Genomic DNA, 16,640 nt, shown 5'->3' with positions numbered 1-16,640 from the left:
CAGGGAAGAATCTTTCCTTGGCTCTTTGAGCTTCTGGTGGTTTCTGGCAATCTTTAGAGTTCTTTGGCTTATAGACACATCACTCCAATCTCTGCCTCTGTCATCACAAGGCCATATCCTCCCTATGTGTCTCTGCTTCCTCTTCTTATATAAGGATTGCAGTGATACTGGGATTAAAGGTCCACACTGCTCCAGTAACACCTCATCTTAACTAACTATATCTTCAAGGACCCTGTTTCCAAATGAGGTCACTTCTGAAGCACATTCTGAGGTCACATTTTAGCACACCAATAAGTCTTTTGGGGAGGGACACAATTTAACTTATAAAAGATGTCTAATAGATACATTGAAACAAACTGGCACAAAACCAAGCTCTGGATTTTTCCTCCCAGTCTATTTTTCTCTACATCCCTACATAAACAAGTTGTAATTCCACTCTCCTAATTTCAGAATGAAGACCTGGGCACCACCCTGAGTTCTCTCTGTCTTCCACATCCCCCGTCTCATCCCTCACCATCTGCCTGCATGAGTGCTGGTGGAACCCAGCCAGGGCGGGGAGATTAAGGCTTTCTTCAGAAGATCTCAACCCAGACATGCCCTCACACTCTGCAATGCCATGTTCTAGGCAATGCTTCAATTTGTTTTAATAGTGCTCTAGATGACTTTGTGTGTGTGTTTTAATTACTTCTCATTTTAAAAGTATTAATGTTTTATTTAAAGCAAAAGTTGCAGACACAAACGCCTACAGAGTCCAGACAGGGAATATGAATGTGAGAAGCAGAAGCAGGTGGAAGCACATACACAAACTCTCAGTGAATGGCAGGAACTGTGACAACTGCACTATGTGACCTATCAACAGGGGGCAAGAGCTACTCTACAACCCCATCAACCCCCCTGAAGGAATGTGGACCCAGTATTGCCAGGGCTTTTCATTCTTCAGGTTCAGTGAAAGGTCTTATGGAAAACCACTCAACTTTTAAGTGTGGCTCAAGGTCATAAAAACCCTACAAGGACCAGACAAGTCAATCATCTGCTGGTTGAACAGGCCCTCTCAGGGAATGCTCTTTTGGAAGTCGCTGCACATTAGGTTAGTAGTTGGAAATGACCTGGAAAAGAAAATAGGGAAGGAGGAGGGAAACCATTGCCAGCAGAGTGAAAATGCTGGAGAAAAGTTGGGAGGTGTTAGTCAATGGAACACAATGAGAGAATGTGATTAACTTACTGAAAGGGATGGAGAAGGAAATAAAACTGAAATCACAAATTAGAGGAGATCAATGAGGGACCCATTCAAATACTGATATCTGGGAATTTTATTTTATTCTGGAAAGAATAAGGAGATATTGAACATCTTTGAGCAAGAAAGTGACTGATACTTGGCTGCAGAGACTTTACAAAATAGGGCCATCCCTAGAATCTCTTTTGCTGAAGTATGAAACTATCTCCTTCCCTTTAATTAAACTAATCGACTGAAATCAAAGGAAAAGCAGTATAGGGCTGCAGCCCTTTTTGTGCAACCAGGACAGCTGAAACCTGAGCCCAGGTGAGCTTCATGGACTCGATGACTTGATTTGTTCCTTTTTCCTAAAGCCACTTTCTTGTCATTCTGTCACTTGCAATGTGTAAGCTGCTTCTAACAGGCCACCTTGAAGTTACTTAATAAAGGGTTCCAAAAGGCCGGAGACAATGAGGCCAACTCCATAGGGGACGATACTATCAGCAACCTTGAAATCACAAATGTGGAAAAACAGGGATTGCCCAGTAGGATAATGGTTTCAGTGTGCTCAGAAAAGGAGGACCTGGCATGAAGTCATGGGCCTGAGTGATGTGGAGGAGAGAATTCCGATTCCACTCAGGATAAGCTCAAAAACAGAGGGGAGAGGTCAATATTTGCATTTTTCAGCAGCCATTTGATAGGGAACCTCTACTGGGCCTTGATGAGAGATTCTGCTGGGCAGCTTATGGTCACATCCCTGTTCCCCTCACCTCAGTCACTCTCACCAGCTAGAAAATAATGACTTTCACTCTAGTTCACCCCTCCCTGGATGGCAATGAGGCTAAATGAGGTGATTTTTCAAGGCTCCAATTCTACAAACTCCATCTGGGAGAAGATCGAGAAGGACAGATGAGGAACAGAATCTTGAACTGCCCCCTTGCTCACTGGCATGTGGGTCAGAACACCCTTGACAGCCACGGTTGAATATTTGAGGTTTGAGCTATTCACGAGTGATCCTGAAAGTCTAAGACACGGAGTCATTTGTTCTTTGTGGTCATGTGAATTTGAGTTTCAAGTAGGGGAAGACTGGGTTATGGGATCCAGTCCCACAGTTGGTGATGGAGCCCAGTCAGCAGGCCACAATACAAGGCAGTCAGCATCCCACAGGTACTAGTTCACGGCAAGTAGTAAGAAGTAACCCCGAACAGAGAGTCAGCTGCTGGTAAAACAAGGGAGAGAAGTTTTACTGGGGAAATTATGTTTTATACAAGAGTTAGCAAGCATGGGGATTCAAGAAGGGTCCTGAGCTCCATCCCCTGGGATCATCAAGGCTCTGCTGTGCTGCAATCAGAAATGAGGGTGGGCAGGATACCAAAACATCACACACAGTAGGCTCTCAATGATGTTTTCAAAATGCATATTTTAAAAAACAGTAAGAGCAACAGCAAAACAAAGGAAATAGGTCCCAGTCTTACCAGGGGTTACTTCAAGGGGATGGAATTATGCATTTTGCTCTGTATCTTTAATGTCTTGTAAACTTTCCAAATATTCTGCAATGAGCAAATATTCCTTCTATGGAAAGCACAAATCAAAATGCAAAAGGGGAGGGAGGATGAGGGTGAGAAACATGACAGAAAGAGGTTGGCAGAAAACGGTAAAAGCCAAAGGAAACAAGCCTCAGCTCAGAGCCACCATGCAAGGCCCACCTCCACTTGTGTACCAGATAGACTGTAGTCAGCATGACTGGCAGCCTTTCCTCAAGATAAAATCAGAACCAGCACCGGGACAGCTTCACTGCTAGAAATGGTGATCTCTAGCAGTGCCTTGTGTGTGTGTGTGTGACCTCACAGTTTTGAACATACTTTCACAACCTTCACCTACCTGTCTTGTCTGACTCTCTGCTTAGTAGCAATATAAATATAATATGTAATTCCTTATGTGTAAGTATATACTTTGATATGCAACTTCTAATTTTTCAAAATGTTTTTGAATGCCTCTCCTCTGTCCCTCAGCACAACCGTGTAAGGAGCTTGGTGGAAATGAATGGCTAGAGAAGCGGCGCCGTTTGCCCACGGTTGCACAGTGAGTTGAGGGCAGAACAGAACGGGGGATGGGGTAACAGCAGAGGTTGAGAATCTAAATGCCTCCCACGCCCATGCCCTCTGTTTGCCCAAGAGAAGACCAGGCTGTACCGCAGTTTAACTTGGAGTATGCACAGAGCCACAGATGGATTTCCCATCAGTTTTAACCATCTTTCAAGTCCACTGGGAATGATAGTTTTCCATGGCTTTTTAACCCAACTACAGGAGAACAGAGCTGGTTTCAAACCAGCAACTAAAGCAATGTAAATGGTCAGGGATAACTAGTAAAAGTGATAGGGCATATGGGTCAGGGCACAAAACCACAGAGCTATCTGGCATTTGAAATACTTAAAGAAAATTGCAGGCCTGTCCATACAGCTGTCCTAATTGCTCAAATTCAACTTCCTGGGCTACTTTGTTTTGTTTTCAAAAGAAAAATAATCATTGCACTCCCTTCTCCCATAAAGGAACTCACAGCTGGGCATGTATGCATACAATTCTGAATGGTCCCAGGATATCAATACAAGTTTCCCCTGGGAGCAGAAAGAGAAGATTCAAATGAAACCTTCCATAAGCTGAAAAGGCATTAAGCACAGAAACAATTACCATTAACTCAATGGAAAAAATTTTAAGCCTAGACCAGACCCTCCGTTTGCCCAACAGATAACCTCTCTTAGGCTTTTCTGATACCTTGGGACACATCTTGTCAATAGATGCACGGAATAAATCCAGATAAAGCAGAGATGCTCACAAACACAGTTTAAAGCTGTGGCAGCTTGCTGCTGAGGTGCTGTGTGGCCCTAGCCAAGGAGCCTGGCAGGGCTGCTCTTGCTGCCCAGGCTGTATGCTGCCCCTATAAGGGGTCAGTGCAAAACCAACACTGAATGCTGTTGTTGCTTTTCACCATTTTCATGAAAATGAAAAATCCTCTTCAGATTTCTTTGGTTAGCAAAAACAGGTACTAAAGTGAAGTGGTGCAAACACAAAATTTCAAAGAGTAGAGGATATCTGTATCATTATTTGGACCAACCTATTAACTCTCTGGGTTACTGCCAGATAAAGTCCTTCAACTGTGAATTGTTAATGAGCTGGGGAAATATTCAGTGACCACATAATCACTAAGTCAATTGACTCTATAAAGACAGCCAATAAAGACACTAGAAAAGCAAATGGGACCAATTCCAAAAAGACAATGCCCTTGTCTCCCAGGCCTGCAGGTGAGAGCGTATGAGAGGGTTGGTCTTAATTTCTCCTGCAAGCTCTCATCTTCACGTTCTGCTTTGATCTGATTTCCCAGCATATGAGCAGACACTGACTATAAGGCAGAGTTGGTGGATAAACAGTCCCATAGGATGCGATTTAAAAGCAGAGTTAGTGTCAGAAAGACTGCACTGGGGGCCTGAAGCACCTTGAGACTTGAAGCTCCCAGACTCTCGAAGGCAGCTGTGCTGGCGGTGTGGAAAGGTGGGCTCCCAGCTCCCCATTTCCAGTGAGTCCCGGCGTCTGTCCAGCAGAAGCTCTAAGGGCTCAGATGAAAGACGCCCTTTAGATGAAGGGAATTGAGCCTCACTGGAGAAAGTGCCAGATAAAACTGCCCTTTACTGGGACTTTCAGCGACGGTGGTAGGGTGGTAGCAGTAGCTGCCTTTTATGGAGCACTAACGAGGTACCGAGCACTTTATTGCCATACTTGTTTAGTCTTCCCAATACTTGGAGGCAAATGAGGAAAGCAGGAGAAAAAGTTTAAGTAACTTATCCACAGTCACATAGCTGGTCTGTCTCTCTTCCATGTCCTGTTTCCTCACCACCTCACCCACTTTCCCACCACTGGGTACTTGCCTCCAGGCATCACAGAAATAATCACATCATACTTGTGCACCAAGGCTACAGTGCTTCCTCCCAGTCAGGATGAGACTTGGCCAGGAGTGATCGCATTTTATGTCAGCGTCTAACCAAGTTAGCTAAAGGCTGGACAACAGGCTGGGTAGTGGGAATTCAGCTGTGTATAATCCAGAGACAGTCCTTGGCTCTCACGGTACTTACAGTAGAGTAGGACAGATAAGCATTCAACAAGAAATAGTAACAACAGGATCGTTAAGGCAAGTGGATGATCACCTAAGAGTGCTTAGAAAATGAGGATGTGAAGGACTTTTTTTTCTCAGTTCCCTTTGAGCATTTGTACCGCACGAGGGTTTTAGTCCTGCGCAAATTCACTGTGGATCCTGTGAGACTGAGAAATAACAATGGAACATTCTTGGGGTAAAAGCATTTATACCTGGCTTCCTTCTCCCGCTGGCAGGTCGAGCGCTAGAATCATGTCTGCATCCAGCGGTCTGCAGGTCCCTAATCCACCTCCATCTCTGCCTCCACCCAGAGCACTGGGTGGAGCTCTTTATATAGTGACTCAGTCAATAACAGCGCATTGCCTACGTCTGGAAGCAGTAGCCTAGCAGCAGAGCAATTACATCATCAAGTAGTTTAGGAGCAGGTGAGGATCCTGGTCATAGGAACTTCCACTTTCTTCACAGCACCCAAGACTCTTTTGGGAACTCAGTGAAGTACAAACAATTTTTATTATAATACTAAGGCAATATTTGCCTTTATTACTGGGTTGACATTTGTAGTAATCATGCAAAAATAACGGTGAATAAAACTGCTGGTACCTTAACAGTGATATCAAATCACACTGACAGCCTTTGTAATTGTCCATGTGGTACACTCCCAGTTTTTTAAAAAAGCCATACTCATGTAAGAATATTCTTGATGAAGCATCCACAGTTATGAATTTAAATAAATTCCAACCCTTGAATATGTAACTTTTTAATATTAATATTAAAATCACATATAACAAAGTAGGGGCACAAGCCGAAACACTCCTATTGCATACCAAAGTACAAGGATTATCACAGAGAAAAGCACTTGCAGGATTGTGTGAATTAAGCCACTATTTCAAGTAATGACACTTTTACTTGAATGAACAATTGACAAATTATGGTTACTTGGACCTGGATCTTTGGCTGACATTTTCTCTAAAATGAACTAAGTGAGTCTGTCACAAGAAAGTAAATGGTGATGTCTGTTATCAATAATAGAAGCTGAACTTCCACTACAAAAACTAGAATTTCCAAAATCTCTATCCACTATCATGATTCTAACAGCTTCTCAATACTCATGGACTTTTCTAAAGAGATATTGGTGATATTAAGGAATATGATTTATTTATAAGGAAATTCATCAACCTTTGGAAAATCTGCATGACTCAGTGAATCAGTATTTTCCAAAAGACCAATGCATAGTGTCATTATGGGTGAAAGATTCATTGAAGTGTAAGACAGACTAATGAATTTTAGTATAGCAAAATACAAGACGTTCATTGATAGGGTTTCAGATTCCACTTAGCTGTTAATGTATAAGAAAGTACCATTTGTTGAGTATCAGAAAAGAACATCCACAATCATCTAAAATCTATTAAAATACTCCTCTCTTTCCTAACTATAAATCTGTGTGAAGCCAGATTTTTTCTTATACATCAACCAAAACAACATATCAGAAAAAAATTGAATGCAGAAGCAGATATGAGAATCCAGCTGTCTTCTATTAAGCTAGACGGTATAAAGGGATTTGTAAGAATCTAAAAATCTCTGCCATCTCTTAGATGAGTATTTTTTGTTTTGGAAAATACAGTTACTTTTTCATTAAAAATGTTATTTATGCTAACATTTGATGGGTTTATTATTGTTATGTTTAAATAAATTAAATTTTTTTAATTTCTCAGTTTTAATTTCTCATGTGGCCAAATACCAATGGACATAACCCACAAAACTAAAGCTTTTCAACAATTTTTAAGAGCATAAAGGAATCTTGAGACAAAAAGTATGAGAACTCATGATTCAGATCTCTCTGCACAATATTATTATGAGATGAAAAAATACTTGAATACTTGGGTATTGTTATTCCAAAGTCCAAAGTCTATTCCAAAGTCTCTATATTTTGTTTATTTTTCTTATTTTACTCATTTAACAAATATTTATTAGATGCCAGATACTCTGCTAATAATATAGTTGTTCTCTAGTATTTCTGTTAATAAGACCTACATAACTTTTTGCTTTCCTTTTCTTTTTATAAATTGACTTGAATTAATAAGCACTTGAATCAATGCAGACCCTAGAGCCACATGGCTTAGGGTCATAGTCAGGCTTCCATTTATTAGCTGTGCAATTGGCAAGATTCTTAACCTCTCTATGCCTCAATATCCTCACTTGTACATTAGGGATAACCATATATGCCCACCTCATAGGGCTATTGGCAAGAATAAATTTGCCAAGACATGAAAAGTGTTTATAATAGTGCCAACACAGTAAATGATAAATAACTATCAATTAGAATTGTAGTATTACAAAAAGCTTACTATCATTGTTCTACATCATGAAAAATCCCTTTCAACAACATGTTTACTTTGCAGATAAGGAAACAAGTAATTAAAGGGTCTGTTTGAATATCCCAGACATATCCTCTAACAGCCTCCCACCTACAACCCTACTCTGAAGGAAAGGGAAGCCAAAATTCTCTTATGCCTGATCACAGTACTTTAACCAACTTGAACTTAATCTCTAATTTTAGCTAATTGGACCAGGGATTGGTCCCACTATAAACTGGTCAGCAACCATTGAGATAGCTGGCCTGGTAAAAGAGCTCTGCCAGTAAGGTACTAGCAGACCAATCAGATCCTCTCTTGGGATTGACCCATAATCCACAGAGGGACTCAGCAAGCCGTGGACTGTGTAGATTGTATGCCTTGGGCATGAGAAAGGGTTGCAGCAGCATTGTGCCAAGATTTACGGCTCTGACCAGATAATCTCTACGAGCTCTGACAGCCACTGACACACCCAGTCCAGGACCTCAAGTTCTCCCATCCTCCCTGCCCTTCGCCAAGGCTAGAGCCCATCACCCTGCGCTCTGGGGCCTGAGCTTCCCTGCCCCGGGCCAGAAGGCCTACCACTCTGAAATGTGTAGTCTTTGCACTGAACTCCATTCCCATTATATCTGCAGGGTCTTCTCTTTAGACTTCAGCAGTGGAGGACAGAAAAGGAGAACAAGCCCATTTCTGTTTTTTGTTTGACGTTTTTTCCCACACAGTTGGCTGCCATCAAAGAGATTATCCTATTGTCTGCAGTTGGGCCAGGGCCCAGGAGGTGGGCCACAGACAGCTGGGATTGATGAGCATAACCTTGCAATGCTGCCAAAGGAGGCAGAGGTGGGAGTACCAGGAGATGCAGAGATGGCAACAAATCTCAGCACTGCAAAAAAGGAGTTCCTGGACAGTCACGCAAAAAAGGAAAGAGGGTTGAGGGGCCTCAACTTATCTATAATACACATCAACCATTTCAGTCTTCAGTTTGAACAACTGAGATTTTTTTCATTTTATGTAAGATACCCTTAATCACTGAAACAGCCAATCTTTTCATCTATATTGCTGCCTTAAATCCCTTCCTTATAGAAAATCTGCTGCCACATTGTGCATAAACTAGTTCTTCTGGGTAAGTAATTGGATTAACTAAACAGAGTTTCCACACGAGCTCAGAAAATATCCATGACCCTTTCCCTGCCCACAAGCAGTGTAGAGGCTGGTATTTGCAGAGCATATCAGAAGAGTGGCTTCAAGAGCTCTGTGGCATGTCCAAAGATGGTTTTTTTCTCTCTCTCTGCCAAAGACAGAGGCCTATGTGCTAAACCTTAAGATTTTCAGAGAGGAAGATACCAACCTCTTCCTAGAATGAGATCAGGAAAGAAGTCATTCTTAACAACCCTGAATCAATGCTTCTGAGCACAGCCTTCTTTAAGGCTTCCCCATGGGATGTTAGGACATGCTGAGACTCAGCATGCACTCAGATTATTTCCAGATAATTTTCTAATCTGAGGCCTCGAACACGGGCCAAGGCCTTTGCTCTTTATTCATTGTGGAGTTGGTTAACAAATATTTACTGAGCATTTTTTAAAGATTCCCAGGCTGTGAATTGATAAGGCTGGAACTTTTTTAAGAAGAATGATCTGTCAGTGATTTTCCTGGTTGGCTGACATCAAGGAACACAGTTTGAGGCTCTTTTAAAGTTAAGTTTGAATGTAGTGAGGCCTGAATAAGAATGGTGACAGAGGAAATAGAAATCAATGGAACAGTGTAAGAAACCAGCTTAATAAGCAAATACATTGTGGTGGCTTTAGAACCAGACAATCATGGGTCAAATGCGAGCACCAGCACTTACCCCAGCAAGTGACTTAATCTTCCCAAGTTTCAGTTTTCTTATCTGTAAACTAAGAATAATAAATACTCTCAGATAGATAGATAGATATGCAGATACACAATCTTCCCAAATGTAGTTATATATATTTGACAATTATCTATTCACCAAAACCCATTTTCTCATCTCCCTGGGAAGACATCTAAAGTTAAATATTGCCACATGGCTGAGTTCTAGCCGATGAACCGTGAGCAGAAATGATGTGTGCCACTTCTAGGCCTGGTCTTTTCTGATTCCCCATTGGATACCCTCCATGCTATTTCTCCATATGTGGGTTCAAATATAGAGATCTTGGAGGGGAACAGAACCATGAGATGCAAGAAGCTCAGCTCCCTGGTTAACCGTGGGAATACAACCTACCAACTGGGAACACCTGTTTTAAATTTAAAATGCATAAGAAATGAATTTCTATCATACTAAGCCCTTGATGTGGGGCTTTCTATCTATCTTTCTCTTCATGCACAGAAACTGACATCATAATCCCTCAACAAATGATCATTATGAGATTTTCTGATATGGGAAATACAAAGACCTACAAGTTCTCAGTTTAAGAAGAAAAGACACACACATAGCAGCACATACTAGACGTCATAGATATGATGCAGACATCAGAAGCTCAAAAAGTTCGAAGTCCCTGGAGGTAGGGCAATCTGAAGCAACTCCACGCAGCAAGTAGCTTTGAGCTTGTCTTTGAAGAATGAGTATAAACTGTCTGGGTAATGTAGATCCTACTCATTCACTAACATTTAAAAACACTTAAGAAATTCCCCATCATCCAGTATCCACCTGTGGTCTGCAGCACACTTTGGGTCTTACCCAGTATTTCTCTAAAGCTCATGTCTTCTGCTGATGAGGTCCAGTGTGATTTGGCCCCGGTTTTCATGCAATGGTCTCATCTGCAACCTTCTGCAGTCACTTATTACCCACTTTCCATTCCTGGAAGCCCAGGCCCAAGAAATGAAGGACCTCCAGCTTCAGAATTTTTGGTATTCTTCCTCTCGGGTCCATCACAACCTTTGGTTTGTGACTTTAAGAAAATGGCTGGTAAATGAGCCTGTAATTATGCATGCATATTGCTCCAGCATTTTGCCTTGTTCTTTGCAGCTATGAATCGGTTAATCCATTTTAATGACCATTTCCGTCTAGCTATACAAGAACTTCATTTCAGAAATCAAAAGACTGATAAATCCAAGGGAAATGTTTTGTATTTTAATCATTACCAAGTAAAGAAAGTTTGCAACATAAACTTACTGCTCGAATTTCCCTCTAGCAAGTAACAGATTACAGATAATATGATGGGAATTCTGTCATGACTTGTAACTTGAATCATAACTATTTCCCTTTAGTCCTTAAAAACAGTGCGTTTGCCTATTTTATATGTTAAGTAGCAACTACCTTTGTAATCTCCTAAATTTTCACCTTTCCCCAAATATTTAACACAGGCCTTGTCATTCTCTAGGTTCAGAAATGTACCATGTATTCTTGAGATGCAAGGAAGACTTACAAGTGTCATACAGCATTCTGCCAGTTAATTAAACAAATGAGAGCCACATATGCAAGGTCAGCAAAAACAGAAAAATGGACTACTCAGAATTTGGTACATGCAATCATTTAAACCTCATTTAGTCACAATGTCAAGCATATATTTTCCGTGAGAGTGCCAATGGAGCTTCAGGATTTTGAAAACACTCTCTCCCTCTACCCTAGGATGCAATTTGGTTCTTAGAGCAAAGAGTGGACATTGGCAAGTATATGCACTACACTTAAACAGAAACCCATTTCATGCAGTATGGAAATGGTCTTCTCTTCAGAAACACTTAAGTAATAGTGTCTATAGAAGCTGCAATAATCAGCTAGTATTGACTGCAAAGAACTGGTTGAAGGAAAATCAGAGAAGCATATTTTCAGGGTTTGAGAAGGAGTCCAACCAGGTCTCTATGTTAACTGGACAGAATCTAATTGACTTCACAAATACAGAATAATACCCTTCAGCAGAGGCTGGTGGTTGAGAGCAGTTGATTTCACTTTGAAAAGTCCTTTGGCCTCTTCCAAAGAACCACTTTGTATCATTCATTCAGTAAATATTTCTCAATCAACTATGCACTATGTACTGTGCTGGGAGCTACGGATTTAATGCTAAGCAAATACTGAGATGTAATCCTTGCCTCAATGGAGTTTTCAGTTTAATGCAGGAGGCTTCGTGCAAAAGAGTGAAGTCACACTATGATAAATGCCATATAGGAGAAGTGTGTTGTGCTTTAAGGGGGTTGTTCTGTCCTGGAAGCAGTGCAAATAAGAAATGGATCTCAACTCATATATTAATTCCAATTGATTACTAGTGGCTGTTTGAGATACACTGTTGAGAATGCTTCTGAGGTCTTGTGTGAGGTCAAAGGGAAAGACTCTCAAATAGGGATATCTGGCATGGATACAGAAGGGGAAAGTGGCAGTATATGTGCCTGATAGACATCTAGAGCATGTAGGTATTTGAGAACAAAATAATGTGTGACCACAATTGCATACAATCTAATACTAGTGTATAAAATAATTACATAAGTTCTTTTTTTCTGCTGCTGCTTCCTTCTGCCTCTCTCTGACTATCTGAAAACTGGACCAGCCAGTACCTCTACAATAAACCGTCACAGACAGGCCACAGACACTCCATCCCTGGCAAAAGTACGAAGGTATCGGGCTTGGTTAGACTTCGGCTAGGAGTGAAGCAGCAGCTGTGACTGGCTCACTGAGTAAGAGAATGGCTTCCCATGAAGCTCCTGGAAAGAAAAATCAGCCAATCAAAATAGACATGGATCCTAGAGGGTAAGTCTGTGTATTAGTTCTAGTTTCTATGGATCCATGGGACAATTACTCTGATCTTCATTATATATCTATGACCAAACAGATATTTGCCAAACAGAGAAAGAAAACCCAAAATGGCATTATCCACGAAGAATGGAAATTCAGATGATATGAAAGGCCAAGCAAAAGAAAATGTGCTTGAAGACAAACAAGACAGCTTGCTTGGCAGTCTAGGAAAAGGGCTACAAAAAAGTATGGGAGGGTTGATGAATGTGTTATCTCCATCCTACATCAGCGCCCCCTTCAGTGTTGTATCTCCTGCTAGAATATTCTGCCTCTGTACACACATGCACACACATATGTGTGCATACACACATCCCATCAGCACCCACCCCAACTCCTTCTCAGCCTGCAAGCCCCATCTCAAATCTCTTCAGAGATTTCCTTGATCAGGCTAAATTAGATGCCTCTTCTCTGTCCCATTATTCTTTAACTTTAAAGAACATTTGTGTCCTCCCCCAATATCCTTACTTTACCCCAAGTAGATATTTAAAAAGCTTGTGTATTTATGTAAATATATGTTTAATGTATATATTTATATATACTTTATGTATATATTTATATAGATATATTTCAAGAACAGAACAAATTATTTACCTTGAATGTTTTAGACCAGCAGTGAGATCCCTAATGTTGACATGAGGAGGAGCTGTTTTTTATTCTCCAGTCTTAAAATTGGAGGTGAGGTGAGTAAGGGGTAGGGGGAGACAAGGGAGGCAGGGGTGGGTGGGTCCTACTCTTTTGAGAAGGGCAAGACTTTATCTTTTGCTCAGAGATAAGCCAGACAAGGCTGCAGGAAGTCCTGGAGAGGCTAGTTTATCTGCCTGGGCAATCTGCTTCTCTGGAAGGGGTGTCTTTAGGGTTTTGGGGGGGATGGAGGAAGGGGAGCTTCTTGATCTAAATTTCTAAGGCACTATCAGCAGAGGGTCTTGAATGGCTTCTCAATTCTCTTTTATGAGATGTGTTTTCTCTCAGGGGAACACCACTTTCTCTGGAGAACTGTTAATTCCCAAGGCCTAAACCATTGAAGCCTGCAAGGGAACACCCACTCATTTGCAAATTGGCAAACAGAACCTCCCACAAAGTAGAAGGCTGGATTCAGGGTTTACAGGAAACAGTGGAGTCCATTAACAAAGCCAACAGTTAATGAACTCAAAACAGTAGGCTTTAAAAAAGAAGCTAATAAAGCAGCCTTTTAAACTTTAATGTATGATTATTAGCTTTATTTTTAAAGTACCATGTTACCTCAGTAAGAGTTTCCTGATTTGTTTATCATCATTATTCATCATCTATATAATTTCTCAGCTGTGAATGGAAGTGTTGATTGGAATTGTGCAAATGACAGCTCTTTAGTGTCTGGGTCAGCTTTCAAATATCACGCAAGAGCTTCAAATGGAACAGGTAGCTTCTGTTGCCTGGCAATTCCTAAAAGAAAGATACAGGAAAGACAAGCTCACCTTTCAGAAGAGTCTGCTATAAAAGCCCCTGTAGGGGGCTGTTTCCAGACCCTAGATTTTTTAAATCTTCCCATCAGTATTACTTGTGTGTATTATGGAGAAATAGCAACGGGTCTCAGTGGTAGATGTTGCTTCCGGCTCCACCTCCCAGGTGCACACCTCTCACTCCATCCTCAACTCAGGAAGGGGCGGGATACTGGGAAGCAGAGAGGGGGTGGGTAATTACCCTGAGGGGAACAGGAGCCTCCTACCTTTTATCAGAGCAAGTATCAAATCCTGTTTACCCCAAGGACATTTTGTCCCATTCTGTTTCTTATGCAAATTGAACATCTAGAGGCCAGCCTGCCACAAAAGTTGACTCTGCTTCCCCGACTTCATTCAATTTGACCCATGAAAGGGGTATCATGTACCAGATTGTTAACTAGCTCCTCCTTCCAAGAAATTGTAGGCGCGATCTTATCATTATCAGGCTTCTCTAAGAAATCAAAAGACCCTGCTCTTTGTTAAGGTGGGCTTCTAAAGAGAGAAATACTCCCACTGGAAAATGTCCGGAGTTCATTCAGAAACACTGTTGGCATGTCCTTCCAGCCCGAGGATACCCAACCTGAGATGAACAAACTTAATGGCAGTGAACCTTTACTGAGGATTTACTGTGCACCAGGCACTGTGCTGAGAAATTTAAATGTATTATTTCATTAGGCTCTTGTACGGCCATAGGAGACAGGAAGCCCAATGTTACAAATCTGGAAGCTAAAAGCTTGGAAAGGTCAAAGTGGTTGCACAAGAACACACAATTGGAAATGTGACAGAGTGATCACCTCTAATTCCTGTGCTCTTAGTTACACAGGGCATAATTCAAATTGATGACAAAAGTATATACAGTCCCGCAGTGACCCAGAACTAAATCAGCCTAGTTCTGATTTCCCACAGAGAACTAAATACAAACAGAAGTCTTCCCTGATGCCCTGACCCTGTGGAGGAAAATAAGCCATATCTGTGCAAACTGTTTACATCTCATTTAATACTCTGAGTAACACTGCTATAGATATTATCATATCCTTTTAGAAAAGGAGGAAATTAAGATCCACAGAAGACAAGGAACTTGCCCAAGAACACACAGCTAGGAAGTGATCTAGGAGGGCTTTGACCCCAAGCCGACTGCCGTCTATCTGCTCAGCCTTGCTCTGCACGGCCTCACAGCATCTTACAGGTGCCCCCCTCACATTTCCACTGGGAGACAAGAAAGGCTTTTGTTTCTACCACAACCTTTCTATGAGGGAACCCTGCCCTTCTAGGTCAGAGACAAGATGACCCATTGACCTGCTTGGGCCAAGGCTGGCTGAGCAGGACATATTTGAAGATGTGCGAAAAGAATCTTCTTGAAGTAGAAACAAGGAACCCAATATACCTAGAAGATCAATACTGAAGTATCAGTGATAAATAACCATTTATGTCGAATCAAGAGGGACCATTCCTTATGCAGCTAGGTCGTTTCAGGCTTCTGTGACGTAGCTTACTTGTTACTTCTTCTGTCCAGCAGTCTGATTCTCCACTCTTCTCTCCTCTCCACCTTGCATGCCCAGGACACACTCCCTCCCGACCCCAGTCCCCCACCTATTTCCTAGCTCCACTGACTGCGCCTGTATCTTCCCAGAGCCTAGGGCAGTGCCTGGTATATTTTAGGAGCTCAATAAATGTTTAAGAAAAAGGAGGGAGGAAGAAGCAGAGGTAATGCTAAGCCCTAGGAAAGAGAAACTCAGAGAATTCACACATGCTTGTGAGATTCAAGGGCCTCTCTTTTGCTCAGGAGGTAGGGCTATAACGAGCTATGGAGATCAGTGTAAATGTGCTGATTTTTATAGGCCACCCTAAACTTGGTCCAATTTGTATTTTTTTTAATAGTTTTATGGAGATCATGCACTCCCCTCTTCAGGCCATTTGGTCTTTAGCAATAAAATATACTGCATGTTTGTTATACAATATACATAGGTCTCCTGTGAACTTGAGTCTACAATGCAATACATTGTGGTACTTTTCTTTGTGGAAAAGTAAAACCACTCATGGACACACACATTTGTAAGAAATTGTCACTCAGGTAATCTATTTACCTAGTACCTTACACTTTACAAGAGCCTTTATATCATTGTTCTCCCACCTTGTGAGGTAAGCTCAGGGCTACAGGCCTCCATTTACAGAGAAGGAAACTGAGTCACAGAAATGTTTAATGGCTTGTCATGTGGCTATATCCTCATTCTTTGGCACCATCTTTGTAAGACATACCATCAATTTAACAATAGATTTTGAGGAAATAAGGAAACTCTACCATATTATATATGCATATTGCTCATAAGACACATCCCAGTGTTTCTGAGATGTTAAATTATGTGTGCTTGGAAGGAAGGATATGTATCTTAGAACTAAGGAAATACGGTAAGTAGCAAAACAGTGATTTATTCCGGTATTCTCTGAGTCATTGTGCATGGATAATTTAGCTTGTCAGCTACATTTTATATCTGTCTTTTTTTACATCTGTTTGTTCTTTTTACATCTGTCTCTCAAAGGGCTCCATGCAGTGGCTTCTGTACAATATACTCTCAGGTGACTGATAAATGAGTCTGTTTCCTATAAAAACAAAAATCAAAACAATTCCTGATCTTTCATTCTGAAATTTCTGGGTGCTAACAATTCCCAGCTGTATATTTGGAAACTTCCTAGAAATAGCATTTTATCTGCTGTCT

The 16,640-nt window shown here is 41.3% G+C and overlaps 1 protein-coding gene across 1 annotated transcript in view; it reads right to left on the bottom strand.

Moving 5' to 3' along the window:
- LOC108408166 (guanylate cyclase 2G-like) overlaps nucleotides 1-16,640 on the bottom strand; it is an 82,994-nt gene that overhangs the window by 7,459 nt on the left and 58,895 nt on the right. The window lies entirely within an intron of this gene.

The sequence above is a fragment of the Manis javanica genome, chromosome 7 (genome assembly GCF_040802235.1).
Source record: "Manis javanica isolate MJ-LG chromosome 7, MJ_LKY, whole genome shotgun sequence".
Taxonomy (NCBI): Eukaryota; Metazoa; Chordata; class Mammalia; order Pholidota; family Manidae; genus Manis; species Manis javanica.
The sequence above is the reverse complement of the archived record's forward strand: the minus strand, read 5'-3'. Positions and strand labels throughout refer to the sequence as shown.